Source organism: Myotis nattereri, assembly GCF_964212035.1.
Source record: "Myotis nattereri genome assembly, chromosome: 3".
Lineage (NCBI taxonomy): Eukaryota > Metazoa > Chordata > Mammalia > Chiroptera > Vespertilionidae > Myotis > Myotis nattereri.
The window spans coordinates 126,812,612-126,826,996 of NC_138077.1; the positions used below are offsets into that span (position 1 = coordinate 126,812,612).

A 14,385-nucleotide genomic window follows, 5' to 3' on the forward strand; every position below is an offset into this window, starting at 1 on the left:
TGCCTCTCTCTTTGGTGTCGCCCACTGGGATCAGCCCGTGAGGAGGAAGGGCCTTGGGCAAATGACTGGCCCTGATTTTCAAGCCAGGCTCTTTCACTGAGAAAAATTAATTTCATTGACATAGAAAGATGCTCCAAATATACTGATAACTAAAATATCAGTTTGGAAAATGGTAAAAACACAGTTTTGTGAAGGGCATACTCCAGGATTGAGTAAGGAAGGAGGTTGGGTGACAAAGGTAGACACAGGAAAAGCGCGAGGAGAGTGTTGCAATAATCCAGAGAACAAGTGGCTTGGACCAGCACACTGAAGAGAGGGGCGAGTGTGCAGATTAATGGAACTGTGATTAGTTGGCTTATAGGTCACTGAGATGTTAATGTCGGTCGCATTCAAAACCTTATTTGGCCTGGGGTGGAGTGAGGGTTGGGTAGAGAGGGGAAAAAGGGGAGAAAATGGGAGACATCTGTAATATTGTCAACAATAAAAAATAAGTTTATTTGGGTTCAAGTGCACCTCTCATTCACATGCTTGGAACTAGTTATTAACCACTGCTACATAAGAGGGAGCAGCCAATTTATTGTATCAGTCAGTATAGGCAAGGTTTTATACATAACAAACAACCCCATCACCTCTGTGGATTAAATAGCAAGTGTATTTCCCTCTCCCTCTATTGCCCAATACAGGTCAACTCAGCACAAACACTCAAATTCCCTGGCTGATGGAGGCTCCACTGCAACACTTGCTTCCACAATCACCCCAATGTGGAAAAGAAATTTGGTGAATTGTACCACTTCTGTTGACATTTAATTGGCAAAGCAAGACCTATTTTATCAATCAGTTTGGTTAGCATGAGTAATCCCCCTAGATAACATGTAACTGATACAATCCATTTGCAGAACCTAAGAATTTAATGACTAACTAAGGAAGTGCACCCCTGGAAGTCTCTGCTTGCAGTGAAGAGTAGATCTGTTTCTTTACAACCCATTCCACATGTGAACATAGATCTGTGTGTGCGTGTGTGCATGTGTATGTAAACATACACATAGGTGTACCTGTAAAACCATACGAGATTGAATTAAAATCTTTGTGGACCCTGGATGGATCCTGTAGGAGACATTTCTGAATAAAGCCTTCACAGAAGCTGAGTTGAGAAAAAAAAAAATGTGGGTTTTGAAATCAAATACTTTTGCTTATTACTAACCTTGTGACTCCCCGAGATAAGTTACTCAGCCTTTCAGCCTTAGCATCCTCATATGTAAAATGGGTACAATATCTACCATGTGGCTTTATCTATATATTAGTATATAAAAGCCTAAGCAACTGTTCGACCTGTAGCTATGACGTGCACTGACCATCTGGGTGCAGATGCTCAGTGCACAGGCATGGAAACATGGAACAGGATGATGAATCTCAGAGGGAAGTGGGGAGGGGAGAGGGCAGGAAGAGATTAACCAAAGATCTTATATGCATACTAGAGGCCTGGTACACGGATTCGTGCACCGGTGGGGTCCCTGAGCCTGGCCTGTGGGGATCAAGCCAAAACTAGCAGTCTGATATCCCCCAAGGGGTCCCAGATTGTGAGAGGGCGCAGGCCAGGCCAAGGGACCCCACCGGTGCATGAATCCATGCACCGGGCCTCTAGTTGTAAAATAAAGTCCTAGAAAGAGAAAAGTATTCAGAAAATGGTAATTGCTGTTTATTTCATTTTGTTTGCTTATAAAAAAGGTTTATGATCACTTGCCTTGTCTTCTACTAAAATGACATATATAAACATTCTTACTAATTGACATCTGATTAAATAGATACTGATTAATAAACATTTTGTGTTAAATGTATGTTAACATTCAAGTGCCAGTACCCATTTATTCTATCATGCAAGCTGACCCTTCAGTCCCTATTGCCCCCTTCCCCACAATTTGACAAGCAATTGCTTCACTTGCCCATTACAGTTTCAATCATCCACTGCCTTGTGGTAAGTACATGATAAGCCCACCGAGTGTGTCTTCATAGCACATCATTATACTGCACATGTAGTAAAAGGATTCCTTGATTCTAATGAGAAAATATAAGGAAGAGGTCCAAATCTAAATACTTTCTGCTGTCGGTCTCTTATGGTGTTAGAACTGCTGGCTTCAATTCCTGGATATGCAAATCTAAATGCAGAATGAGCAGCTATCTATCCCAGCCAGACCCATGGGATCCACCTGGAACCATGGAACACAGGCCAACTCGGTACACTGCCAGCTGTGGGCTGTCCTGGACTTTCCCTGTAAGTGGTCCGTGACTGAGCTCAGTCTCTGACGTTTTTGTTGAGGAGCAGAACAAATGCTGGTCACCTTTTTAGTTTATGAAAGAGATAGGAAACATCTCTTTTTGCCCTAAGTAATAGATTTATTTTTTAATTTAAATTCTTTATTGTTTAAAATATTACGTAAGTCTCCTTTTCCCCCCATTGACCTCTAACCAGCCGCTCCCACCCCCCAGCACATGTCCTCGCACCCCTACTGTCTGTGTCCATTGGTTATGCTCATATGCATAGGTTTATGAATGTGTTTATCTTAACTTCTAACCAAAAATTCATATTACATTAAATAGAAAATGTAATATAATAATTTAAACAAATTGCTTATTTCTATGCTCATATGTTTATGAGTTCAAATTTCATGTGAGTACATGGCAATACCTAGTGAGTATACATTCAGCAACATCCAAATAATACCTAATAAAATGGCCAGAGAGAGAAAGGTAACATAAGATAATTTACTTTCCTACCTAACTTGCTGTTTTATTTCAATCCCTAACTGTGCCCAGTTGGCCAAATCAAGCCATTCTGTTCATCCTAAAGTCTTTATAGTGGCTGCTAGTACTGTCTGTTAGTCATAAAGCTTTCTTTGGCTGGTCAGAAATTTAGCAGGTGTGATACGGGGTCCTGTTCCCTTTGCATTCTTGTTGGTCCTCAGAGAGGAGCTAGGAAAGATTTCAAAGATACAAGGCAAGGCACTCACTTAGCTGAGTCATCTCTGTGTCCATGGACCAGATTAAATCAGTGGCTGGGCAGAGATTAGAGGACTCCTGGGTCAGCTGTTCTCTTAAAGAATGAGAGAAATGCCCAAGGCTGACCATGGTGGGTGATCCCCTCTAGCAAGGGTGAGGCCCATGGCTTCACCAATAAGCCCCCAGCTGCTCTGTCCCCAAGCTGTGTCCATTTAAACCTGGGCTAGTCATTGTTCTCTTTCTGTAAAATTCAATGCTGGACTCTCCGTGGTGGTACATTCACTGAAGTATCCTCCTACTACACAGACAGCATCATATAATGAAAAAATAAAGTGAAATAATTTTGACATCGGTGGCACTCTGTAGGATTCCATCATGAAAATAGAGCTGAGCCTTAAATTCATCACCTTTAAACCTGAGGTGAGTAATACCTACCCTGCCCACCACCTGCAGCTATTATAGGATCAAATCAAATGAGAAGGAGAGCAAATGTGAACAGGCGTGGGGACTGCCAAACCTAACCTGCCCAAATGTGAGCCAGGACTGCTCAGGCTGGACTCGCGCAGTAAGCCTTAGATGACTCTTTAGCCAAATTTGCTACAAACACTTGGGGGGAGTCATTTTTTGATGAGGCAAAGTGTCAGAAATATAGGATGGAGGCCTCGAGACTCCTTATTTTGGGATATGCCTGTCGAAGAGCCAGGAGACTCTGCTTTGGGAAGTTCCCAGCAGTAAGTGTGGCTGTGCCCACCCCTCTCCCCACTTAGAGAAGCCAGGAGGACCACAGGCCTTTCCCCTCTCTGCTGTCTCCTCCTCTCTACTTTGTCTGTAACTTCTTTCTACTTGGGACCTAAATGAAGAGCTGGGTCCCCTCATGCAGGCTTTTATATTTTTGCTTTTTTTTTTTTTTTTTCAGAAGATAACACAATCAACGAAGTGCATTTATTAGGAAGATAACTCCAAGTAATCACGAGTGGTTCTCTCGCACACTTGGCGACCGCACAGGGAAAAGATGCCTGACAGAGTCCATGGATTTTGTTTACACCACAAAAGGCGTTTTAAGGCAGTTTAATTCAACGCTGCAAAAACTACATCTGTGACAGAAACGTAACATTCAAAAAGAACTCGGGCCCCCAAATGTCCCCAGTGCCAACAAATCCCTGAGCCAGTCAAGCCGACAGCCACTGTCAGGGGCAGATGAACAGTTCCAAAAGCGACACAATGGCCCGGATCCAGGGGGGCCACGCAGACACCCCTGAAACCTAGGTGGTTAATACAGATGGACCATGGAGCCATCTGTAGGCACCACCCCCCACCTCCCCGCCCCCCCCCCTCCCCCCTGCACACACACACACGGTTTTATTTCACACAAACATTTTACATTTACATTTGTCTTAGGAAAGCAAATGCACATTAGGTGAGAGAAAAACAGGTGTCACCATCTCAAACCACAAACAGGATTACAGAAAGCAGGAGGCCAGATGCGGCGGCACTGAGATACGTTGGCTTTTCTGCAGGCCCCTCGCAGGCACTGAGAAGAAGTTAAAACCACCCGGGGTAAGTTCCGTGTTTCCCTCCGTCGCTACCACCTGGATTAGGCTCCCTGAGCTTGGCCGGTTTTTCTCTGTGATCCAGTCATGGGAGGCTTCCACGAGGAACCCCAAGGGCGTCCAGGAGCCGGAGTCGGCCTTGGGCATGGAACCGGGAGCACCGCGATGGCCGCAGCCCGGGCGCGGGCCGCTGTTCTTCCCTCGGAGGCTCTGGCAGAGCCGCTGGACCGCGCCCTTGGCCATGCCGTAGCCGATCATCCCAGGAGTCCCGTCCAGGGCGGCCTTGGCACCCGCCGAGGTCAGGAGGCCTCCTTCCGTGCGGTGCTTGGTGGCCAGGTGGCTGGAGATGGTGGACGCCCACATGCTCTGCTTCTACATGCGGTCACAGTTTTTGAAGAGAGACTTGAACTTGGCATTGCCCCCAGCCCAGCCTCCAGCCACACAAAGGATTGATCCACCTTCTCTTCACCCAGGAGCTTTCCAACCTCAGTGGTCACCCGGTCAGCTTGCTGAGTAAACGAGTCTGTCATTCTAACCACGACACTGGCGCTGGCCTCTTCCTTCTCCACCACGTCCGTGCTGGCCACCCACCAGTCGCAGGCGGGAACACCCGCACACAGCGGGAGCCCAGCGCAGCCTCGCCCGCCTGCCACCATCCTGAGCCTCCCGCTGGTCCTGCTGGTCCCCTCACACCGGCTTTTGACAGGTGGTCCACAGTTGAGGGCTCAGCCAGGAGAAGCGAAGAGCAGGATTCATCAGCTGTCCCCAAATCATCAAGGCAGAACTGGGAGAAATTTCCCTTACCCCTTTCCATCCACGGTCTCCAGATGGCCCTATTGTGATGTCCCTGCCGCAGAGGCAGTCTGGATGCTTTGTGAACCATCCCCCAGTGAGGCTCACCCATCTGATTAGGCAGGTACAGGGAACACACAGATGAACAACCTCCCCTCTCATCTGTCCTACATTTTAACCTCCAGCTCCCCTGAAGGATTTGCAGCCATGGCCCCCAGTCCCTGAGGAAGGTGACCACATGTCAGCCCTGCTACTCCTTAGCCAAAAAGAGGGCTTGATGCTAAATGATACAGGCATTCTCTCCTCCATCGTCCTTGTTTCTTGGGGCACATAAAATAGGCTTCAGACCCAGGTACCCCACTGTAAAATGTGGATGGCTCACCACTAGCCATGAACTGGTGTTAACTCCTAGATGTTGATCTCAGATGGAGGTGTAGACCCAGGTTTCTGAAGCATCAGCCTTATGAAGGAATGAAGCCTTGCACAGTGAACATGACACATAAAATGGGTCCCTGCCCAGAAGAGCTTACACACTAATACGTATACGGGCAGGAGCAAAACATGTTTTTCCCATACGGCATGCTGTTGAGATCTTACTCTTAATGGTATAAAGCTTTGTAAATCCTCCAGATTGAAAGATGAATTGAGGGAAGCTGATGTGTGTAGCAGGAGGCATTTCAGGCCGCCTGTAGATAATGTGACAAGCCCAGAGACTCATAACCAGAGTTACTGCGTGGTGGGTCCTGCCAGGAGGGGCAGGTGCTGCTACTGCTGAAGAATATCCCTTCAGAATGTCCTCTCTGATAGCCACTGGCCTAGGCAGCCGCCCCGCCTGGCCCAGCCCACACCCACCTCCAGGCATCTTCCCTCCCCAGGGAGAACATGCCAAAGGCCAGCCAGCACCCTTGTTGAGACCCGGCTTGAGTCATCATTAGGTTCCCAGCACCTAACACCAAACCAGGCACACACAATCTGTGCTTAATAAATATTTATTGCATGAACATATAAATTAATTAGTGCACCTGAAGCAAACAGTGCTCCTCAAAGAACTTACATCACAGGATAAACATGAGATGTGTCCTTGGTCACTTTTAGAAATGAGTGTCTTAATTATGTCACACTCTCAACATGTGATCACTGAATTATAGTTTGTTTAAGATTGAAGGAATTTTAGATATTGGCTAGTCTGACCATTTCCTCTTTTACATGAAAAAAAAACATTGATCCCACCAAGTGGGTATTAGCTTAATTACTTGCCAAAATAGGACCTTAGTGACCTGAAGGCAAATCATTTCCATGAGGTAGCACAAGGACCACAAAAATCTGGCTAGACCAGTTGATAGACTTTAGTAAGGGGTTTTTTTCAGCTGTTTACATTGATTTACATTGTAAATCCCTGCTTCATTGTAAGTTCTACAAGGTTAGGTGGTAGATTAATGGGTGAGAAGGATTACATTAGATTTTCTTTCTTTTTTTCTATTATAAAAATATATCTAGAAGCAAGAAATTCTTTTAAAATTCTTTCAAACTTAACATTTAGTGAATAGCTGTCATATGTGAGGTGGTCTGATAAGTACTGTGGAGGGATCCAAAGATAAATTCACTCTCCCATCCCCAGAGGCTCTTGATTTCATGAAGGTCAAATATGTACACACGATCTGGATACATCAGACATGCAGCCGCTATAACTGAGGAATGAGTTTCAGAGAGAAAACAAACTGGAGGACTTGAGCTCAACAGGTGAAGTAAGAAGGCTGTGACCAGGCCTTGAAGGGTGGATGAAAATTCAACAGGCAGCTGGAGAAAGCAGAGGTGTATCACACGAAGGAGTAGCATTAGCTAATACAAGGGATGGGAGGGAATAGTTTTGGTTTTGTGCCAACAATGTGTTGGGCACAAGTATAACCATTCAGGACTTACAGCAACCTCATGAATTAGGTGCATCCATTTTCCAGAGGAGGAAACTGAAGCTTGAAAAGATTAATAATGTACTAAGTGAGGGTTGTGATTACATAACACATATGGGTGCAGCCAGGATTTAAACCCTGCGTGGCTGACTCCAAGCTCAGTGCTTGTGCCACTTCACGAGGCTGCCTCCCAGGGAGGAAGGTGACAGCAAGCCCATTTCAGGGACATTAGCTCAGTGAGGCTGGTCATGGGGACGGGGAGGAGAATAGAACCCGGACTGAGAGCATGAGGAAGATGATAGAGAAAGGAGGGAGGGAGCACAAAGACAAAGTCAGGGCTTTGTTACTGATTGGTTTTTAAGGTGAAGGAAATCAGAGTAAGTCTCAAGATTCAGGGTTCAAAGGAAATGGGGGTTGAAGATGAGGAAAGGTGACAAAGGAGCAAGATCACATAGGAAAAAGAGATGATAGAGGGAGGGGCATAGGGTCAGGGTTAGCCTTGGAAAGAATAAAAAGCATTTCTTCCCCAAAACAGAGTAAAAGAAAAAATATGAGAAAGTATCCATATTAAAGGAAAGAGAGGGAAGGAAGCGGGGAGGGAGGGGAAAAGGAAGGAAGGAAGGAAGGAAGGAAGGAAGGAAGGAAGGAAGGAAGGAAGGAAAGAAGGAGGGAGGGAGGGAGGGAGGGAGGGAGGGAGGGAAGGAAGGAAGGAAGGAAGGAAGGAAGGAAGGAAGGAAGGAAGGAAAGAAGGAAGGAAGGAAGGAAGGAAGGAAGGAAGGAAGGAAGGAAAGAAGGAAAGGAGGGAGGGAGGGAGGGAGGGAGGGAGGGAGGGAGGGAGGGAGAGAGGGAGGGAGGGAAGGAAGGAGGGAAGGAAGGAAGGAAGGAGGGAAGGAAAAAGCAATCACAGTAGCCTGGAGAGGAACGTTTCTTAGCCAGTCCAGGGAGGTGGTCTGTTTTGGGTGAGGAGGCAGCAGGGTCAGTTGGGGCTTGAGCAGAGTGGAAAAGATTTGAGGCAGCTGTTGTGGGAATCTGATAGGAGCTAAAAATGGAGTTAAAGGAAGATGGCTGAGGACATAGCAAGAGTCCAAAGGCAGGAACAGGCAGTGGGTCCGGTTACTTTTGGTGCACAAATCCCTTCAACAGAATTCAGCAGTTTGGGATCAGAAGTAGATGAGAGGGTCATCCAGGAAGACATGGGGGAAGGTCAAGAGGGTAAGGGAATGGGGCACTTTTGAGAACTTTGCCAAAACCAAGGAATCCAAACATGATAGGGAGGGAGGGGACAGACGCAACCAGGATGGGTCCAAGATGCTGCAATAGGAAGGGCACCAGGGCTGCAGGGCAGGCAAAGAAGAGGTGTAATAGGAATGAGTGAATGGGACAGTGGAAGACCAGTGCAGCGGCTACAAAGGGCATTCAGAGACGGAGATCTTAGAGGTGGCACCTCCTGTGAGGTGGTGAGGTCCAGGGCATATCTGTGCAAAATGAAGAGATGCGGCGACAATGCGGGGAAGGAGAAGTATGTCTGAAGATTGTTCTGCTCACATCGTAGAGGAGGAGGGCAGTGGGGGCCAGAGGGGGCACCAGGAGCCACTGCATGGTGACGCCTCCACCAAGTGCGCACCAAGGGAAGGGCCTGACCATGGGCTAGACAGAGGTGGAAGGGTAAAAGAAGAGCTAACTAATTAAAAGGGAAGTTCAAGTAGAGTTCTAGTGAAATCACATCACAACTAGTGCTATTCCCCACCCCACCCCTAAGAAGTAAAGGCAAGTAAAATAGGCTTGGAGAGTTCTCGCGAAGCAGATGAGCTGCAGCAGGAAACTGCACAGTGAGGAGGCAAGGGTGAGTCAAGAGGGTGGGATGGCAAGGAACCCGCCATGGGTGTCGTGGATGGTAAACTGTTGAGGCAGAGAGCTTCCAATTCAAAAAACATCCACTTCTGTGACCTTCTTCCTCAAACAAAGCCAACCACCCATCTATCCTGTGTCCAAAATTCAACAGAAAGGGCCTCTGGGCATCCCAACCCCCATTTACAGCAGAGGCCCTAGAACACTCACACACACACTCACACTCACACACTCACACACTCACACACTCACACACACACACTCACACACACACTCACACACACACACACTCACACACTCACTCACACACACTCACACACACACACACTCACACTCACACACACACTCACACACACACACTCACACACTCACTCACACACACTCACACACACACACACACACACTCACACACACACTCACATACACACACTCACACACACACCCCCTGCTCGCTTCTTCATCAACTCTTCTCCAGACCATGCCCCATTGCCCTTTGACTTGAAAACAAGTTTGACTCCATCTGGTTTGACCTTAAACCTTGGACACAGTTTTAGATCACCTATCCACCGGCAACCCTGCCAGTCCTTGCCCACTTTAAGAGAGCATTTAATAATAGCTAATACTTAGTAGTGCTTAGCACCTGCACGGCATAGACTAAAGAAGGCCTCTGAAGTCACTCAGTTCCATTTTAATTACTTTTATAACATTCCCACCAAAAAACCATCCCACTTGCTTGAATAGCCCAGCTCCCAGGAACTCACGCCCATGACAGTCTGTCTTGCTGCTGAATGGCTCTGTTGGAGACTTTCTGTTCACAGTCATACAAAACAAGTTACATTCCTTTTCCGGCTGATGGGAATCTGAAGACAACTATCATATCTCAACAAAGTCCCCCTCTTTCCAAAAGAAACAGCTCCAATTCATTATGCCTCTTTTGATAAGACTCATGCTCAGGTTCCTTCACCATCCTGCCTGTTCCATGTGGCAATGTCTCTCTTCAGATGTACATAATAAATGGCAAACAGAGTGCTGGCTACGTGCCAGCCAATTTCTTGGTGCATATTAACTCATTTGATCTTCATACCAATACTATGTGCTATTATTGGTACCATTATTATTCCATTGTGCAAATGAGGAAACTGAGGCAGAGAGCAATAAATAACTTGCCCAAGGCTAGTACCGGCAACAGAGCCAAGAATCAGCTTGAACAAACAGATGTGCTCATAACCCCAATGCCAGCGGCTTTCAAACTTGGCCACCACTGAAATCACCCTGGGAAGTTCTAGAAACTACTGAGCCTGGGATCCTCCCCTAGAGATGCTGGTTTTTATTGGGCCATGTGTCATCTGGGCACCTGAACTTTACAGAGATGCCCAGGTGATGCTAATGTGCAGCCAAGATTGACAACCGCTGGCTGTATGATCATGAGCCCCTCAGGGGCCAGTGCAGGGTAGAGGGGAGTGATGGAAATTTCCAAGTTTCCCTTGTGGAGGATAACACAGGGACAGGCCCAGACATGGTGACTGGAGCCAACCTTGCAGGAAGGCTAAGTAAACAGTCAGCTGGTGAGGCCCTCATTCTCCAAGAAAAGAGAGAGAGAGAGAAGACAGAAAGCCTCTCCTGACCTGACACTGGGAAGAACTTTAACCATCCCCAAACCCACCTTCCTCAAAGTAGCAGCTACCTCACAGTCACCAACAGCACAACCTCCTGACCGCCTTCAAATGCTACAGATGCTGCAGATGGAGGGAGGGGGCTGCCAGTTGCCCCCCTCCCCCTCCCCCCCACACACACACACCTCCCCTTCACTGACTGCCTGCACTTGATCAAGAAAGCATGGAGGCTACCAGCCCCACAGGCTGAGGGCAGGCCTTCGGCACGTGCCTCTCCAGCTCGCCTGCCAGGGGCTCCGGCTCCGGCTCCCGGGCCATCTCGGTCCCTCAGACACCTGCACTGGGCTCTCCCACTGTGCCACGCCTTCCTGTCCCTCCACCGTGTTCTCTGTTGACCCTACACTCAGTTATTGCTTTTTAAAGCATGAGGGTGTTTCATTGGTTACAGATTGGCCACCAGGTGTTCTCTGGTTGCTGGAAACGTTTCAGTTCCTTTAAATTGCTGTTAGTGGTCTGGGCCACAGTGCCAGGGCACAGAGTTAGGGCCTGAGCCCTGTGCTGCTCCCAGGGGTAGGTCTCCCTTTCCCTTCCTCCCTTCCACCTCCCTTCCTCCTCCCAGAGCCAGCCCTGCAAACCCCAGCCATGGCAACCTGAGTGTGAATAAAGGAAAAGCTATCCTCACCCCCAAACCCCATTAATATTTAATGCAAACATCTGAATGCAAATTGATCTCACTTTTGTTTTATTCCCTTTCCTCCACATCCCTCTCTAACTTAGATGCCTTTCATCCAAGCCTGGAGGTGCTTCCCTCTCCAGGAACAGGGAGAAGCCTGTCACTGAGGACAGAAGCAGACAGTTTGACTGCGTGTGGTTGGAGCAGACCCTGCTACTCCAAGCTCCGTACTTTTAGAATGTTGCCAAATGAGCCTTTATTGTCTGTGGAGGTCACAGTGAGTTGTGGAAGTCTCAACCTGGGAGAGAAATTTTACAAACAGGGAGAGAATATTAGCAGCGTAGGAGCCCCTAAAAATAGTCTTCCCGCAAACCTGCAAATCCTTTTTCCATGGCAGGGAAAAGCAGGTGTTCCAGTAGTGGCTTCACTCACATTCCTCTTCTGCCTTTGAGCCTGGCTTTTCCCTGGTTTGTATTGCGAGACTGGGGTTCAGAGTGTTTAAAGGGGGGCAGGAGGGGTAATTAAATTTTAAAAAGAGAGTGAGAAAGGCAAATGTTGATACAACATTTAATTGCTTGGGACGACAGAAGCATAGGTAGTGCTTGAGGAATAAGAAAATTGAACAGATCTCGGTTGTTTTTAATGAGTTAACAAATGTCTGGCAACTGGCTGGGGGCAATGATATTTTTTCAGGAGGGGAGTGATGACAAAGAAGCCATCTCAGGCAAATGTCTATTTCCTGTGGGATGCATTTCATTTTTTGCCTTTGTGAGTGTATACGTTTCCACACACACAAGTGTAGGAGCCGCAAGAGGTGTGTGTGCTTATAAACAATGCAAGGAACTGGAGCCAGAGAACAAATCTATTAACACAAAACGTCTGCGAGGACAAAGATGCCATAATTCTTTAAGAATTGCTTTCCAGCTTTACAGAGGATGGGTAGCACAGAGCAAAGAGACTTCAGGCTACACGGCGTGCCCACGGCCACACACAGAGTCAGGATGCAGCCACGGAGAGAGCGCCGAGACGGCCCTGCCCCTCAGACTCCTCATCCCGCTCATGAATTCCCTGGGATGTGTCCACCCTCTCGCAGGGGCCAGCCCAGGGTCATGGCGGAGGCAGCACTCCCGCCTGTCTATCTATCACAGCACTTCCAGGGAAACATCAGGCTCTGGAGAGAAAGAGAGCAAAGAGGCATAAGTAGGGGAAGAAAAAAATAAAGCACAGTTACACGGGTTATCCTCAGAGGGTTAGATCTGGAAGGTAATTTTTACATCTCCAGCTAGAAAGTATAATCCGTAGCAAAGGCTACTTGTGTAAATAGGAACTTCATTTACATTATCCATACGTTTGCAATGGGGTGAGGGAGAGAGAATAAAAGCCCAAATACCTGGACCTTTAACCATGGCAGACATGTTTCCTTTGCTGACATGTGCAAAATAGGCGCATTTCAGTAGAAATGAAATGATGCCTGAAAAAAGAGGATGCATCGTGGCTCCAGGAGTCGGGAAGGTATTTCCTCCCCCAGGAGGCTCGTTCTGCAGCCAGAGCTGCCTAACTGGTGCCTGACTGGAGCTTGGCGAATCACAGAAACAAGCAGCTGGTGCTCACCACTTGTAAGGAAGGGCCCGGCCGTTTCCTCAGTGGGTTAGTAGAATCACACTAAGTCTCTCCATGGTATTTGGAATTCTTTTTTTTTTTTTATTGATTAAGATATTACATATGTGTACCCTCTACCCCCCCCCCCCCCCCCCCGCTCATCCCCTCACCCCCCTGTTGTCCGTGTCCATTGGTTAGGCCTATATGCTTGCATATAAGTCCTTTGGTTGATCTTTCCCCCTTGCCCCCACCCTCCCCTACCTTCCCTCCAAGGCCCAACAGTCCAATCAATGCCTCTCCGTCTCTGGATCAGTCCTTGTTCATCAGTTTATGTTATTCATTATATTCCACAAATGAGTGAGATCCTGTGGTATTTATCCGCTCTCCAGTTCCATCCATGCTGTGGCAAATGGTAAGAGTTCCTTTTTCTTCTTCCTCTTCTTAAAGAATACCTTTCAGCATTTCATATAATGCTGGTTTGGTGGTGATGAACTCCTTTAGCTTTTTCTTATCCGTGAAGCTCTTTATCTGACCTTCCATTCTGAATGATAGCTTTGCTGGATAAAGTAATCTTGGTTGCAGGTTCTTGCTATTCATCTCTTTGAATATTTCTTGCAACTCTCTTCTGGCCTGCATGGTTTCTGTTGAGAAATCAGCTGACAGTCGGATGGGTACTCCCTTGTAGGTAACTGTCTTTCTCTTGCTGCTTTTAAGATTCTCTCTTTATCTTTTGCTCTTGGCATTTTAATTATGATGTGTCTTGGTGTGGTCCTCTTTGGATTCCTTTTGTTTGGGGTTCTCTGCGCTTCCTGGACTTGTAGGTCCATTTCTTTCACCAGGTGGGGGAAGTTTTCTGTCATTATTTCTTCAAAAAGGTTTTCAATATCTTGCCCTCTCTCTCCTTCTGGTACCCCTATAATTCTGATGTTGGTACGCTTGAAGTTGTCCCAGAGGTTCCTTACACTGTCTTCATATTTTTTGAATCTCTTTTCTTTTTTCTTTTTCGGTTGGGTATTTTTTGTTTCTTTGTATTTCAAATCTTTGACTTGATTCTTGGGATCCTCTTGTCTGCTGTTGGATCTCTGTAAATTATTCTTTATTTCAGTCAGTGTATGCTTAATTTCTAGCTGGTCCTTTTTCATGTCCTCCATGGTCTCACTATACTCCTTGAGGGATTCATTAAATTTATTGGCGGTTTCCATAAAATTCTTGAAAAACCTTATAAACGTGGCCTTGAACTCTATATCCAGTCGTTTGCTTTCCTCCGTTTCTGCCATTTGTGACCTGTTTCTTTGTCTCCGCATTTTGGCTGCTTCCCTCTGCACTCCACCTCCGCAGCTCCTCTGGCTCTCAGCGTGCTTTTCTTTTCTTCTAGTTGTAGAAATTACACTCAGCCAGCCTTCCTGTTG

At 47.0% G+C, this 14,385-nt stretch overlaps 1 pseudogene across 1 annotated transcript; it reads right to left on the bottom strand.

The window, feature by feature from the left end:
• Nucleotides 1-4,454: 4,454 nt before the first annotated feature.
• On the bottom strand, nt 4,455-5,358 carry LOC308515480 (dihydropteridine reductase-like; annotated as a pseudogene). Its single transcript has one exon. The product of its transcript is annotated as a dihydropteridine reductase-like (transcript).
• Nucleotides 5,359-14,385: the final 9,027 nt, after the last annotated feature.